At 42.3% G+C, this 14,027-nt stretch overlaps 1 long non-coding RNA gene across 1 annotated transcript in view; it reads right to left on the reverse strand.

Moving 5' to 3' along the window:
• Positions 1–3,180: 3,180 nt before the first annotated feature.
• LOC144806507 (uncharacterized) overlaps positions 3,181–14,027 on the reverse strand; it is a 64,152-nt gene continuing 53,305 nt past the window's right edge. Inside the window, exon 3 of the long non-coding RNA XR_013605820.1 lies at positions 3,181–4,636. This is a non-coding gene — a long non-coding RNA (uncharacterized LOC144806507). The remainder of the gene's footprint in view (positions 4,637–14,027) is intronic.

The following is a 14,027-nucleotide window of genomic DNA, read 5'->3' on the forward strand; positions in this document are numbered from 1 at the left end:
GGTTCCCTAAGCAAGCGCGGAGATGCCCCAGGGTAAGTCCTGCGCTATATAAGTTTCATACATTTACATTTACATTTACTTTCACCCGTGTCAGTAATACAGTGCAGTCGCAAGACAAAAGGTTTTCCCACATTTGAACGTGGCCATGCCCAAATACAAAGGAAAACATGCCCGCTTAGAATCTCTCCTACGTGATCCACGCTACATAAAGGGCTATGGAAGTGTCTGCAGCCTCTTCTGTAGAACAAAAGCCAAAATGCCCATGGGACGCAGAAAGAGGGTGCACTCTGATGCTTCATTATGTACGAGGACCTTTGGCGTTCGTCTGTACTAAGCTAGTGACAGAGTTAGTGGAGTGTTTATTGCCCTCTATGTCACTCTACTTCTAAGCACCTAACACAGCTTGTACAGTGGTTACTGTCATATGTTCACCTACATTATGCTTAATATAAATAGTGCACAATTTCGGCGTTTGTTTCTGCCTACAACGTGGACCTGATACAAATAGCAGTGCCTACAAGTTGGATGGTACAATTCAACAAGAGTCTAGGATACTCCAGCACAGATGACTTTGCATCAACATTACAGGGTATCAGTCTTGATGGCAAGCCAACTGTGTATACATTATTATCAGAGACTATACTTGCCTCTTGGATACAACTTTACAACAGGATTTTATGAATTTTCGTACAGTTGTATTTATATAATAAAACAACCTACCCATCATAATTGATCTATCTATTCATCTTTTTGGGTTCTGGAGTAGCATGCTACTCGCTGAAAAGCACTTCAACACTTCATATGGGGTAGAAAGCGCTATATAAATGCAAAACCTTCCCTCTTCTATCCCTCCACTCTCTTTTTCAACCCAACTAACAGACCAACAAGTCCAGCTCTCAAATACGTTTTATATTTCCCTACACTAATTCACCACTAATCATTTTTGGATCCTGGAGTAGCGTGCTACTCGCCGAAAAAGCGCTTCAAATTGACCCTAACGCACTCCGCTGCTCGCAGAACTCTGCGTTGAGCGGTTGAGTTTTTTTGACATTTTGCGGAGTTCTTCATTGCAGAACACCACCAAGGCCTAATCTTATCATAAAAATCTAGATTTCAGTCATATGTAAAGAAACAAGTGTGAGTAGAAACCTTTTGGGTGGAGAAAATGTAAGACATTAATATTGTGAATTTTGTGTTAATTAGTTGATGTTTGCAAGTACGAACACTTCTCTGTGTCAAGTAAAGACCTTGAGAGTTTTGTAATTTTCAGATACTCAAATTGTGGATTTTGTTGCAATTAAAACATTTTCAAGGCCTGAAATTTCTTTGGAGGTTGCATGCGGGCAGCCTAAGTTATCCTGCAAGAATTTCTTGATGAATTCTATTGCAACTACAAAATGTGCTCTCTCATGTAAAGTCAGGTTGTTAGAAGCTTTTCTGCAACTCAAGATACGCCTTACTTTTCACCTGGTGTGGGTGCATTTCTCATGTTAAGTGAGATCTCCTTTCTGAGTATAACGTTTCTGGCTTTCCCCTCCTGTATAAGGCTTTAGTCCAGTGTGAATTCTCTCATGTGAAATGACATTGTATTTGTGAATAAACCTTATCTGACATTCCGAACACACATAAGGCTTTTTTCTCCCTTGTGAGTTTGCTCCTGACAAGTGAGAAGTAATTTGTGACCAAAACTTTGCTTGCATTTTGAGAACTCATAAGGTTTTTCCCCAGAGTGGGATCTCTCATGAAGCATAACTCTGTCTTTCAGATTCAAGCTTTTATGGCATAAGGATTTTCTCCAGTTTGGAGTTTCTCATGGTGAGATAGCGTTTTTCTCTGCAGCTTTTCTGGCATTCAGAGCACTCATAAGGTTTTCATCAGTATGGAGCTGATTATGGTTGGTGAGGCTGTGCCTATCAAAAAATAGGAATTTCTGGCATTCACAGCATTGGTAATGTTTTTTCCCTGTGTGCGTCTGCTCATGTAGAGTGAGATTGCATTTACAATTGATGCTTTTCTGGCACTTGGAGCACTGAAGTATTTTTGATGGTGTGTTTTCTTATGGTGCATGTAACCATCACTACCTCTGAATCTTTTCGGACATTTAGAGCACTGATAATGTTTTTCCCCCAGTGTGGATTCTCACATGTGCAGTGAGATCAGATTTACAGCTGAAACATTTTTGGCATTCGGAGCACTGATAAGGTTTTTCCCCAGTGTGGGTTCTTATATGGTGAGTGAGATTGATTTTTTTCACTGAAACATTTGTGGCATTCAATGCACTGATAAGGTTTTTCCCCAGTGAGGATTCTTATGTGCCGTGTGAGACTACTTTTTATACTGAAACATTTCTGGCATTCAGAGCACTGATAAGGATGTTCCACAGAATGGGTTATTGAATGTTGAGAAAGACTCTGTTGGTTACAAAACCTTTCTTGGCTTTCAGAGCACTGATAAGGTTATTCCCCGGTGTGGAATCTCACATGTGCAGTTAGAAGTGATTTACGGATGAAATGTTTTGGGCATTCAGAGCACTGATAAGGGTTTGCCCCAGTGTGGAGTCTGATGTGCCGTGTGAGACTACTTTTTAAACTGAAACATTTCTGGCATTCAGAGCACGTATAAGGTTTTTCCCCAGTGTGGTTCATTGCATGTAGAGAAAGACTTTGTTTTTTACAAAACCTTTTCTGGCATTCAGAGCACTGATAAGGTTTTTCCCCAGTGTGGATTCTTCTATGTTCATTGAGTCTTTTTTTTAACCTGAAACATTTCTGGCATTCAGAGCACTGAAAAGGTTTCTCCCCAGTGTGGGTTCTTATATGAAGAGTGAGACTGTTTTTGGCAATGAAACATTTCTGGCATTCTGAGCACTGATAAGGTTTCTCTCCAGTGTGAGTTCTTCTATGCCGAGTGAGATGGGTTTTGGCATTGAAACATTTCTGGCAATCTGTGCACTGATAAGGTTTTTCCCCAGTGTGGGTTAATACATGTTGAAAAAGACTTTGTTTTTTACGAAACCTTTTTTGGCATTCAGAGCACTGATAAGGTTTTTCCCCAGTGTGGGTCCTTATATGTACAGTAAGGTCTCTTTTGTCACTGAAATATTTCTGGCATTCAGAGCACTGATAAGGTTTTTCACCATGGTGGATTCTCATATGCTCAGTGAGATGAGATTTACGGCTGTAACTTTTGTGGCACACTGAGCACTGAGAGTGGTTTTTCCCAGTGTGCATTCTCTCAAATTCAGTGAGATGAGATTTATGGCCGAATCTTTTTTGGCACAGGTAACTTTTTTCCCCAACTTGGGTTACTTTGCTTTGATTGAGGCGAGTTTTAACACTGAATTTGTTCTCACAGCCCGTGTTTTTATAAGGTTTATTCCTAGAGTTAATATCTCTACATTTAGTTTCCTCTTGCTTATATGCCACGGTAAGAGTGAACCCGATTTTAGAGTCGGGCTTGTTTAGATAATGTTCAGCATTTACCTTTACAAGAAATTGTGTGTAATCTTCTTAACACTTAAATTGAGCAAAATATGTCTGGAAGCAGCCCTGTAACACCTGTCGTAATGTTTCTAGCAAATAACAGTCTTTTGGTTATAACCTCTCCGGCAGCAACTTATTTTGTGACTGAAGTTTTTCTCAAATCTATTTGTATAGGTTCTTAACAATGCAGTGATAAGGTGTTAGTCTGATATTTAATGATTAAACTGAGAAGTACCTTTTTGCACTGGCGTAATGGCAGTAACTGAGAACATTAGAACATGCACAGTAATATTGTGTCTCACCAGTCGCAGAACATCAGTTCCTTTTACCCTTTCTATGTTTGGTGGAAGGTTAAGGATTGTAGTTCTGAAGACGAGGATTTATTTACATTACCTATAGCGCAATGGTGCTCATTTAATCCATTTTTATATTTAACAGTTTTACATATCACTCCTGCACAACAGATAATGTTGAGGCGATTTACATAGAATTACAGAACAGTACACAATAAAAAGGAAACAATCTGAGATGGTCATGAACACAATAAAGTGGTGAATTTTTAAGGTTTTCGCCAGAGTGAGCAGAGGGGGTCGTGGTGTTGTATCCCAAGGTAGATAGTCTCAAACTTGCGTAACTGGTTAAAAACGGTTGTTGAACAAAGGTGATTTTCCAATCTTTTGGTTGTTAGCGTGTCAGCTTCGGAGTCTTCTTTCAGTGTCGTTTCTTTGATGGTCTGCAGAAGAAACCTTTTGTTATATCTTTCTTTTATGCAGTGTGTGCTTCCACTCTGGTATTACATGATGCTTTAGATCATGCGTGCTTTAGATGAACGTTATTCTGTCATGCTGCGGCAATTTGTCTTTCTGATACTATTTCAGATGAGGATGTTGTGATTGGTCTTTCTGGCATTATTTCTGATGCTGTGTGGACAGATATGACTTTGCTCTGGGTTAATGAAATGCAAAATTAGAGACTTCACTTACATGTATAGTACCTTCCTCAGCTCCCACTTCCTCGCCACACCAAGATTTTAGAAATTGTTTAAACTTAGAATGCTGGTTGTCAATCAGTTTTTCAAAATAAACCTTCTTATGGCACTAACATTCAGTTGGCTGGTGCTAAATCTTGCTTTCTTCGTCCATAATTTCAATCACCTATAGTATTAAAATTAAATAGTTAATACATGTAAATCTCCCCAAAAATAATTTACAAGCCATATCAATGCAGAATTGCAGAATTTTTAAAGTGTTGAGCTGTTTTTCAGACAGAGCAGAGTGTGGAATGGTAGCCTGAGAGTACTTGGATCTATGAGTGAGGATTTGTAGAATTTCCAACATTTTATTAAGCTCAGAAAGGATAAATGTACCCTATGGACATGTAACATAGAATCCCAAAAGCAGACATTAAAGTCATATGGACTGGCAACAAAAAGATATTTAAAATAGAATACTATTAATTAATTTTAATGTAGATTTCTAGGATGGGAATTTCCCCTCCACGGACAACAGGCGTTTCCCCCGCCCTGAGTTACCACCTACTTGTATCTGGTATCCTGACTTTTGAGCTCTGGCCTCTGCCGCACGCAAGTCTATTGTGTGTTGCGGGGACTAATCCTAGACCTATCCCTCAACTATGGTCCACAGTATGAATCAAGGGCAATGAAATTAAGGAATACTTTCATGTGTGCATTTTATTCCACCTGATTATCAGTTGTTAGGCTTTTCTGCACCTGAATTTACCGGACAGAAAAATTAGACTGAAAAGACCCACAAGACTCTGGGTGGAGCAGAAGCAGCCAAGACTTATGCTGTTTTTTTTACTAACTGGGGGAAACACACAATTCTTCCCTCTGTTAGAAAATGCTTTCCTCTTTCCTACCCTGCTTCACCCATCTCCCCCCAACCAACCACATGCATATATCTACCACCTGCTTAAAACAAGTGGTAAATAAAAGCAGAAAAACACTATGAAATAGTGAATGGCATATGGTTTGACAGGGAGAAGAATCTGTTCCTCGTGGCAACTCCCCAGTCCATGGCATCAAACTTGTAACTGCACGTTACTGAGTTAAATCTACCACAAAACAATTACATACGATTTTTCTGCCAACCCTGTACTATGCAACTTCTAACAAGGGACTATGAGAGATCTTGGACCGGTCCTGTGACCTGGAGGGTCACAGCAAGTGTGCCCTCATTTAAAGCAGAGGACTGTCATGGGTTTAACAGCTAGAGCGGTGGTGGCAATGCACCCTGTTGTAAGGATCAATAGCCTGATGAGATCTTTGCATCATTGTCAGTGGAGTGGCTTTCTACTGACACACCCATGTAATGCTCCATTTCTATACCTGTGCCCAGACTTTGCAATAACATCAAGTGCATGTTTAGGGTGTTGGTGTGCATAGCATAAATGCAATGTGAGGGTGCGACAGAGTAAACTGCATCACCTGCCTGCCAGTCGTGTAAACAAGTGGGACCATATATCCCTCTTTTATACCCTAGTTCAAAGTCCTCTGTTACCAAGGAATAATGTGCTCTACAAAGTACTCAGGTGCCTGCTGTGGCACCAGGGATGGTGTCAGCCTGACAGTTTATATAAGTTGAGGGGACATAATCTGCAGGGAAGGGAGTTTGACTATCCAGCAGGAGGACAACGCTGTCCTGGAAGAAGCAAGGTCCAACACATCCCCGTTATCTGTAGGGCGGGCCGGAAAGCCATCCAGCAGGACCAGCTAGTCTGAGGGACCCCATCCCGCCAAGACTCTCCCAACAGTTGAAGGCAGAAAATAAAACTCTACAACATGATTGTTGAGGCCCAGTAGGACGATTGTGTGCTGCCAACCGTCCCGTTCAAGGTTGCATTTGCCAAATTCCTAACACAACAGAGTCTGATTCTACTGACTTCCTGTAGAGCCTGTGTTGGGCTTTTAGCTGCTGAATTTCTGACTACTCTGTGTCAGAGGCCCATGAAGGACTACAACTACTCGAGTGTCGAACACCCTGTCAGAGCTTACGCCTGTGGTCCAGCCAGCCACAGTATGGGCTCAATTGCTGATGGTCGGGCCTCCAGAGGGGCTGCACTTACCGACAGGCCAGGTGTGACTGCTACCTTGGAACTGCTGATCTTCAGGCAACTGCAAACGAAAGGCAGAGTGGGTGCCCTACAGAATGCAGCCCTACATCCAGGGCAAAAGGGATCCACAAAAGCCTGTTGGTGGGTCACTGCTCTCTCGAGTGTTCGGGCATGCCATTTAAGTGCCGGGAAACAGGAAAGAGACCCAGACAAGACTGACTCATCCTGTGAAAGGGTAAGATGCTTATGACACAGCATACAGGAAGGGGGGTGACTGGAGTGACAGAACTGACACTATACTATATTCATGATACTCCTAAATGCCCTTAGAGGGGAAGAGGGGATCAGAATCGGATGCACCTGTCTGCAGCACATGGTAGTCTGGCATGCCTGCACTATCTTTTCACCCAGACACTCCATAAAGATGATTTTAGAGCTGCTACACACATATAAGTGGGAATCACAGACCATTCGCCGGTGGAGGTGCGACTCGATGGTCCGGTTTTGGACTTCATGCTATCCCCAAGGGTTGATCCGTGATATTTAAAAGACAAGACATTCAAAGCTCGTATGAGAGATGGAGCAGAATTCTACTTTAAGGAGAACGGGCGGGCTGTTGAATCAGCTTGCGTGCTATAGGATGAATTCAAGCCAGTGATCCTTGAGGACACTGTCAACAAGGGGACGGAAATACTGGGAGAGACTTCCTGAAAGACCTGACCCTGCCAATGCTAACGAATGAGGACCAAGATGCACTAGCCCAAGACCTGACAGTAGACTAAATAAATAAGACAATAAGAACCTTGCAAACAGGGCAAGCAACAGGGCCTAATGAGCTCTCCTTAGAATTATATAAAAGCATGATGGATAAAATCAGAGAGTGCCTCCAGAGTAGGTTTCAGACTGCCTGAAAATAAGGGTGTCTCCCAGAGGACCAAAGAACGCCAGAGGTGGTGTTCATCCCAAAAAAGGACGAACCAGCAACTGAGTTTGGGTCTCATAGACCTATCTCCCTTCTTAATTTTGAGACTAGGGTCCTTGCGTTGGGGGGGGCGCTAGAGGGCGCACTGCGGGATGGCTGGCAGAAACGGCAGCTCCGCCGGATGGACGACTAATCACGCTATATCTCTACTATTCCACAACCGAATCCTCTATTGGCAAGCATGATCCGAGAGCGGAAAGCGCAGGGAATCTAATGACGGCTCCCAGGCAGCAAATCTATTGATATCTGAGGAGCAGCGGCCTTCGGAGGACCCGCGAACGTGACGGCGGGATCCGGGTAAGATGGCGCCCGCCTCCTAACGGCCTGATCATCGCCCTTGTCACCTTGCGGATGCTGTCCACGGCTGTGCCCGAGAACGCCGCTGTTATGCCGGCTGCAGATGCCACGCAGTTGTTCGTGTTGACCGGCTGCAATGAAGCATAATTTTAAAGACGAATGGTTTACTCTGTATGGCGCGACAAGATGGCGGCGCCCATAGAGTCATAACGTAACGGACCATGTAAACCCGGGGGTGGTCCAGTATCCCATTTCGCGCTTACCGAGAATGCGGGGGCACAACTAGCGGACACACAGGCGTTGGACTCCTGCGCCACTTCAACGCTGCACGGGAAATTATTCCATCACAGATACCACCCGTGTGTCCCAACTGAGCGCCATTGCGAGCTGTACTGGTAAAATGGCGGCGTACCTCGAGGCGAATCTATGAGGTACTGCTCCAAGAAACTGCGTACCTGCAAGTATTTAAAAAAATCCGAGCGAGGTACTTTAAATTTAGTCTGTAAATAATCAAAAGTGACTATCTGCTTCCCCTGACAAAAATCTCCCAGCCTACAAATTCCGGACCGCTCCCATTTCCTCATCACATTATCCCTAAATACCACTGGAAAAAGGAAACAATTGTGAAAATGTGTATAAAAGTTTAAATTATGACATAAAGCTATTCTCCTCTTTATCTTATTTCGAATGCTGCTATCATTATCTTAAACCTTATTTTTATTATAATAACTTGGTTCCATTATGCGAACTAAACATTGCTTCGCCTCTTTGCCCATCGCCATCTCGTATATGGATGGTGTGGCAAATTCTTCCGTTGGATCTTCCTGAAAGAATAAAGGTCCCATATATTTCAAAAGAGATACCCAGTGGTACAGACGAAAGTTAGGTACACTCCAGCCTCCTTTCAGCCTCGGTAACGTCACCATTTAAGTGCTCTCCTCGATCTATGATAATTCCATAAGAACCTAGAGCACATTCTTTCAATACGAGAAAAAAACAGTTGGTATAAGTAAAGGAATAGTACGGAAAATATATAGAGATTTTGGAAAAATGAGCATCTTTAAAACATTAGTATGTCCATATAATGATAGATGTATATTGTTAATCCTTTCTAAAGACCGATTTGCAGAGGCGATAGATGGATTCAAATTTAGATGTACTATCTCTTCTACCTTAGGAGAGATTTTGATACCCAGATAGACAGCATCTGTTTCAAATGACATATCACTGGGTCAACCTGCTTCTGAATGAATCAGTTGAGTTTTATTAATGTTTAGTTTATATCCTGAATACTTCCCAAAGTTTTCCTCAGCTGAGATTATTCCGGGGAGGGCAGTTCTTATATTAGATGTAGTAATCGCAATATCATCCGCGTATGCCAGTACCTTATATGGTTTATTAGATATCATGACAGGGTCTATTTCGGGATTATTTTCTAGGTACTTTAAAAATGGATCCATATATAAGCCAAACAGCAAAGGGGAACAAGGGCAACCTTGTCTTGTTCCCCTAGCTATTGTGATGTTACCGGATAATTTACCAGAAATACGGATAGCAGCCCTTGTCCGTGCTTATAAAGCCTGCACTGAAGTGATAAATTCTTGTGGGAATCCCTTCCATGCCAGTACCGTCCACAAAAAACGCCATGTAACCCTGTCAAATGCTTTTTCTGCATCTAACAGGGCTATCGCTACGGAGGAATTTGTGACCTGTGACCAGTCTAGCATGGAGATGATCCTTTTGACATGATCTGTTGTGTCTCTCTGTTTAATAAACCTGTGTTGATTTTTTGAGACCAGGCTCGGCATAAAATCATTAAGCCTGTTAGCAAGCAGCTTGGAATAGATCTTACTGTCAGTATTTAATAAAGATATAGGTCTATAAGACCCCATTTCCGGGTCTTTTTTACCTTTCTTTAAGAATAATACAATTATTGCCTCCAGCCAGGAATCAGGAGGATTACCTATGAAAGCTTGTTGAAAGACAAACTTCAGTATACTCCTGAAGGTTCGGTAAAATTCCAATGGAATATTATCGGGCCCCATCGCCTTGCCTAGTAAAGCACACTAAATTTCTTCCCCTACTATGGGAGCAGACAATAGAGCTTTCTGCACATCCGAGAGTTCTTGAGATTGTATATCCTTCAGAAAATTCCCTTCTCCCTGCCGCGAGGGTGCTACCTCAGTTGCACTATACAGAGATTGGTAAAAGCTGCGGAAGGCTTCTAGAACCCCTCCTTTGTGTCTTGTAATACACCATTTTGATCAATAATTTTGGTAATATCATTAAAAACGGCCTTCTGCCTAAGTCTAATAGCCAAAGTCCGGCCCGTCCTCTCACTGAATTCATAAGAATCCTCTCTATGCTGTAGATATTTCTGCGCTATTTGGTCGGCTAGATTAGCATAGGCTGACGCTCTTTTTATCGTAAGATCTCTCTGAGTAATGCTTGAATCCAAACCCTGCCTAATAGTATTGGCTGTGTATGAATGTACGGGTTGTACCCAACAGTAGTTACTGGAACCTGGGTAGACTAAGTGATAAAAGGAAGGGGTTCCAGCTTAATAGGACAGTTTGTAAAAGAATTTCAATCATTTATTTACACAGACACTGGATCCGTCCACATTGTTTTAATCACAATGGGGAAAAATGATAAATATCATATATTTAGACAATCAATGAATATAATGAACAGTGCCCCGGTTAGGGAGGGGGGAGTGAGTGATATCAAGTGAGGAAAAGGTGATGGGGAGTGAATATCGTGAGAGAATAATCAATCAATTGAAAGTAAGCCATTGAACTGTTACATATTCTGTACAAAAAAGACTTATACGTTCAAAATTGCTGTATTTACAAATAACATACTCCACATAGATTCAAATAAATGAAGAGTTAGGACATGGAGTTGTCATAGAGAGCAAACAGGTTGTCGACGTTTCGACCCCTAAATAGTTGCAGGTAATTCTTATTATCCTTGCCGTGGGGTCTTCATCAGGACGGGTGGTGGGGGCAGGTAACCTATTTAATATATACATTTGGTTAGTTGACTGACAAAGGATGTGTGTGATAACATCATCTATTGAGAATAGCGACACAATTGATTGCTTAAGTGGGCAGTAGGGAGCATGGAAATATAGAGACAATGAACCAAATTACAATTGATTCGGGCCAAAACGTGGCAATGAATCAGAAATTAATTAATCAGGTATCGCTGATTCGAATATCAAAGAGTTTTATTATGAGGTTATATACATCAAATTAAAAATGTTGAATGTGGCAACTAGGAGCGGCGCGAAGAAACTGGCAACATGTTGGAACAGGTGGGCAGGACAACTACAAACAAGAAACCATTACCTGTATCATGAATGGATACGGTATCTTGATGAGGAACCTCTTTATGCCGGTTTCTGAAAGGAGCATTTAATAGTCAAAATATTACAAAAACGTGGCTACATTCTGCACGTATTATCAGCATGTTGATTTAACAGCATGATGTAAATGTAGCGAAAACACTACGGGAAAGAATTAATAAGGGAGAGGGACTCACCAGGATCAAGCGTTCATGACGCCTACCTCGGCGGTAAATAAGTTGGTAGGACGATGTACAGCAGTCTTTGTCAAGTACTAGGAATAAAAAGAAAAGAAAGAAAGCACGTTAGTGCCGGCTGACCGCAGAAGCTGAATCTGTATCTACGAGTCATTAGTACCAGCACTCGTGGTGCCCGTGGTTCAAAAGGGAAGTAGGCGGCGGGGGTGTGCCTCGCATCTGCTAGCCTACGGGGGTGGTGTGCCCACCGAACTCACCAGATGCCGAATCAATCGGGTGCATTGACGTTCAACTCCGCAATGGCAATGGCGGGTCAGTCTTCCTGGTTAGGTTTGTTTCCATGGGAATATGGTCACGTGGTCAGAACTTGGTTGGCTAAAAATAGATGAAAGACTACCCGGCCACGCGTTTTACTCAAACTGGATGAAAGACTAAATGGTCAAGCGTTTCGGCGTTATCATGGTGACTGAAACGCATGCGAGAAAGAACCATTCGTGTAAGGTTAACAGTAATTTAGCGCGATTATTAGTAAGGAGGTAATGAGACTCAGAAGAGGAATTTATGATGGCTTAATATTCCAATTACCAGTGGAGAGTTATATATGAGTAAAAATATATATAGTACCAATCTGCCAAAGACATTATTCCACACATTGAAATACACACCTTGAGAAAAAATATAGTGTCAAATTGCCAAAGATATTATTCCACATATTAGTGTCCAAGCACTTAGAAAGATTAAAAATCAATTAGAAATAAGGGTAGAGGCATAGCTCTCACATTCTTACATACATTAGTATCCAGTAATTTGAAATTACGATCATTTAGAGAAATTGCGGACTCAGGTGGAGGCGTACCTCTCACATGAGGGTATAGGCCTTTGACTCCCAACATGACTACCATGATCGAGATGAAGAGTACACAGTGCCAACATCAATGATTTAAAACGCATGGCAGTAGGAGTGAGTGCGGCGTACCTCTCACATGAGGGTATAAGCCTCTCACATAGGACCCCTGTGAAGATAGACAGTAATCAGATCCACACCTTATACATGTGTTGGAGTTGTGGCTAAAATAAGGGGTTCCTCATACGGATAAGAGAGGATAAAGCCTGCGTGAATGTATGTACATTGAATAGGGATGGAGCTGTTGGCATCTGATTGAGTGGGACGTGCCTCTCACATGAGTGTATAGGTCAAATCAGTCTGATTTCCGTAGTGGGCCGCTCAAAGCAGAGTCGCCAGTTGAGAGAAAGAACTGTCATATTCATTAAGTCCCATTTCTATGGAGTTAAAGAAGAACATCCATTTTAACTCGCGGATGTTGAGAATGTTAGAAATGTTCCCTCCACGTGGACCCAGGACTACTCTTTCAATCACTACCCATTTGAAACTGTCTGGCAAGTGAGATGCTGTAGTGAAGTGCTCAACTAAGGGCGCCCCTGGTACCTGGCACCTGATTCTGCTCATATGCTGCAACATTCGTGTTTTAATTTTTTGTTGGGTCTGTCCTATGTAGATGAGTTGACAAGGACAGACTATGGCGTACACAACGTTGGTCGAATTGCAGTTTGTGTGTGTTTTGAGACGTACTCGCTTGTTGTGGAATATGAATTCCTTAGTTTGAATAGTTGATTCGCATGCCTTGCAGCTGCCACATCTGAAATGTCCAACTACGGGTGGTAGATTCCATAGAGTCGTCACAGTGGGGTCCTCCGGGGTTGTTAGGAAGGAGCGTACCACCTGATCTTTAACACTTTTTGCTTTTTTGAATGCGTGTAAAGGTTTGGCTGGTTGTTCAATGTCATCAGATATTAAGTCCCAGTGGTGATTTATTATTTGTCTGATTTTGTTACTTTTTGTGTTGAACGTAGTGACACATACGATCCTGTTGTCAGATGAATCTTGGTTACTTTTAGGAGTCAATAGTTCCTCTCGCGGGTAAAACCAAGCTCTTTTTCGTGATCGCTTAATTAGGCGTCTGGGTAGCCTCTTTGGGTCAGGCGATTGGAGAGTTCTTCTGATTCCGTGAAGTAGTCGTCCTTGATTGAGCAGTTCCTGCGGATACGCAGGAATTGCCCAAAGGGCAGATTGTCCCGGAGGGCTCTGGGATGGTGGCTCTGATAGTGTAGGAGCGAATTCCTCTCGGCCGGTTTGCGATAAAGTTTGGTGGACAGTTTACCCGATTCCTCATATATACTGAGATCCAAGAAATTGACCGTATGGGTATCAGATTCGATGGTGAATTTAAGAAACTCTGATTGCCCATTCAGCCAGACGAAGAAGGCATTTAGTTCTTCCAAAAGTCCGTGCCAGACGATGAGGATGTCGTCGATATATCTCATCCAGAGACTGAGATGGTCTCTGAATGGATTGACGTGATTCAAAATGGTGTCTGCCTCAAAAGCCGCCATATATAGAATGGCCACATCAGGTGCAAATGGAGCTCCCATCGCCACTCCCGATGTATGGATGTAAAATTTATTCCTGAATACGAAAAAGTTTTTGGTCATGGCAATTCGTAGCAGGGCCACTATGAATTCAGTGGGTCTTTGATATTCGAATCAGCGATACCTGATTAATTAATTTCTGATTCATTGCCACGTTTTGGCCCGAATCAATTGTAATTTGGTTCATTGTCTCTATATTT

This window comes from Lissotriton helveticus, assembly GCF_964261635.1.
Source record: "Lissotriton helveticus chromosome 1_1 unlocalized genomic scaffold, aLisHel1.1 SUPER_1_unloc_8, whole genome shotgun sequence".
Classification (NCBI taxonomy): domain Eukaryota; kingdom Metazoa; phylum Chordata; class Amphibia; order Caudata; family Salamandridae; genus Lissotriton; species Lissotriton helveticus.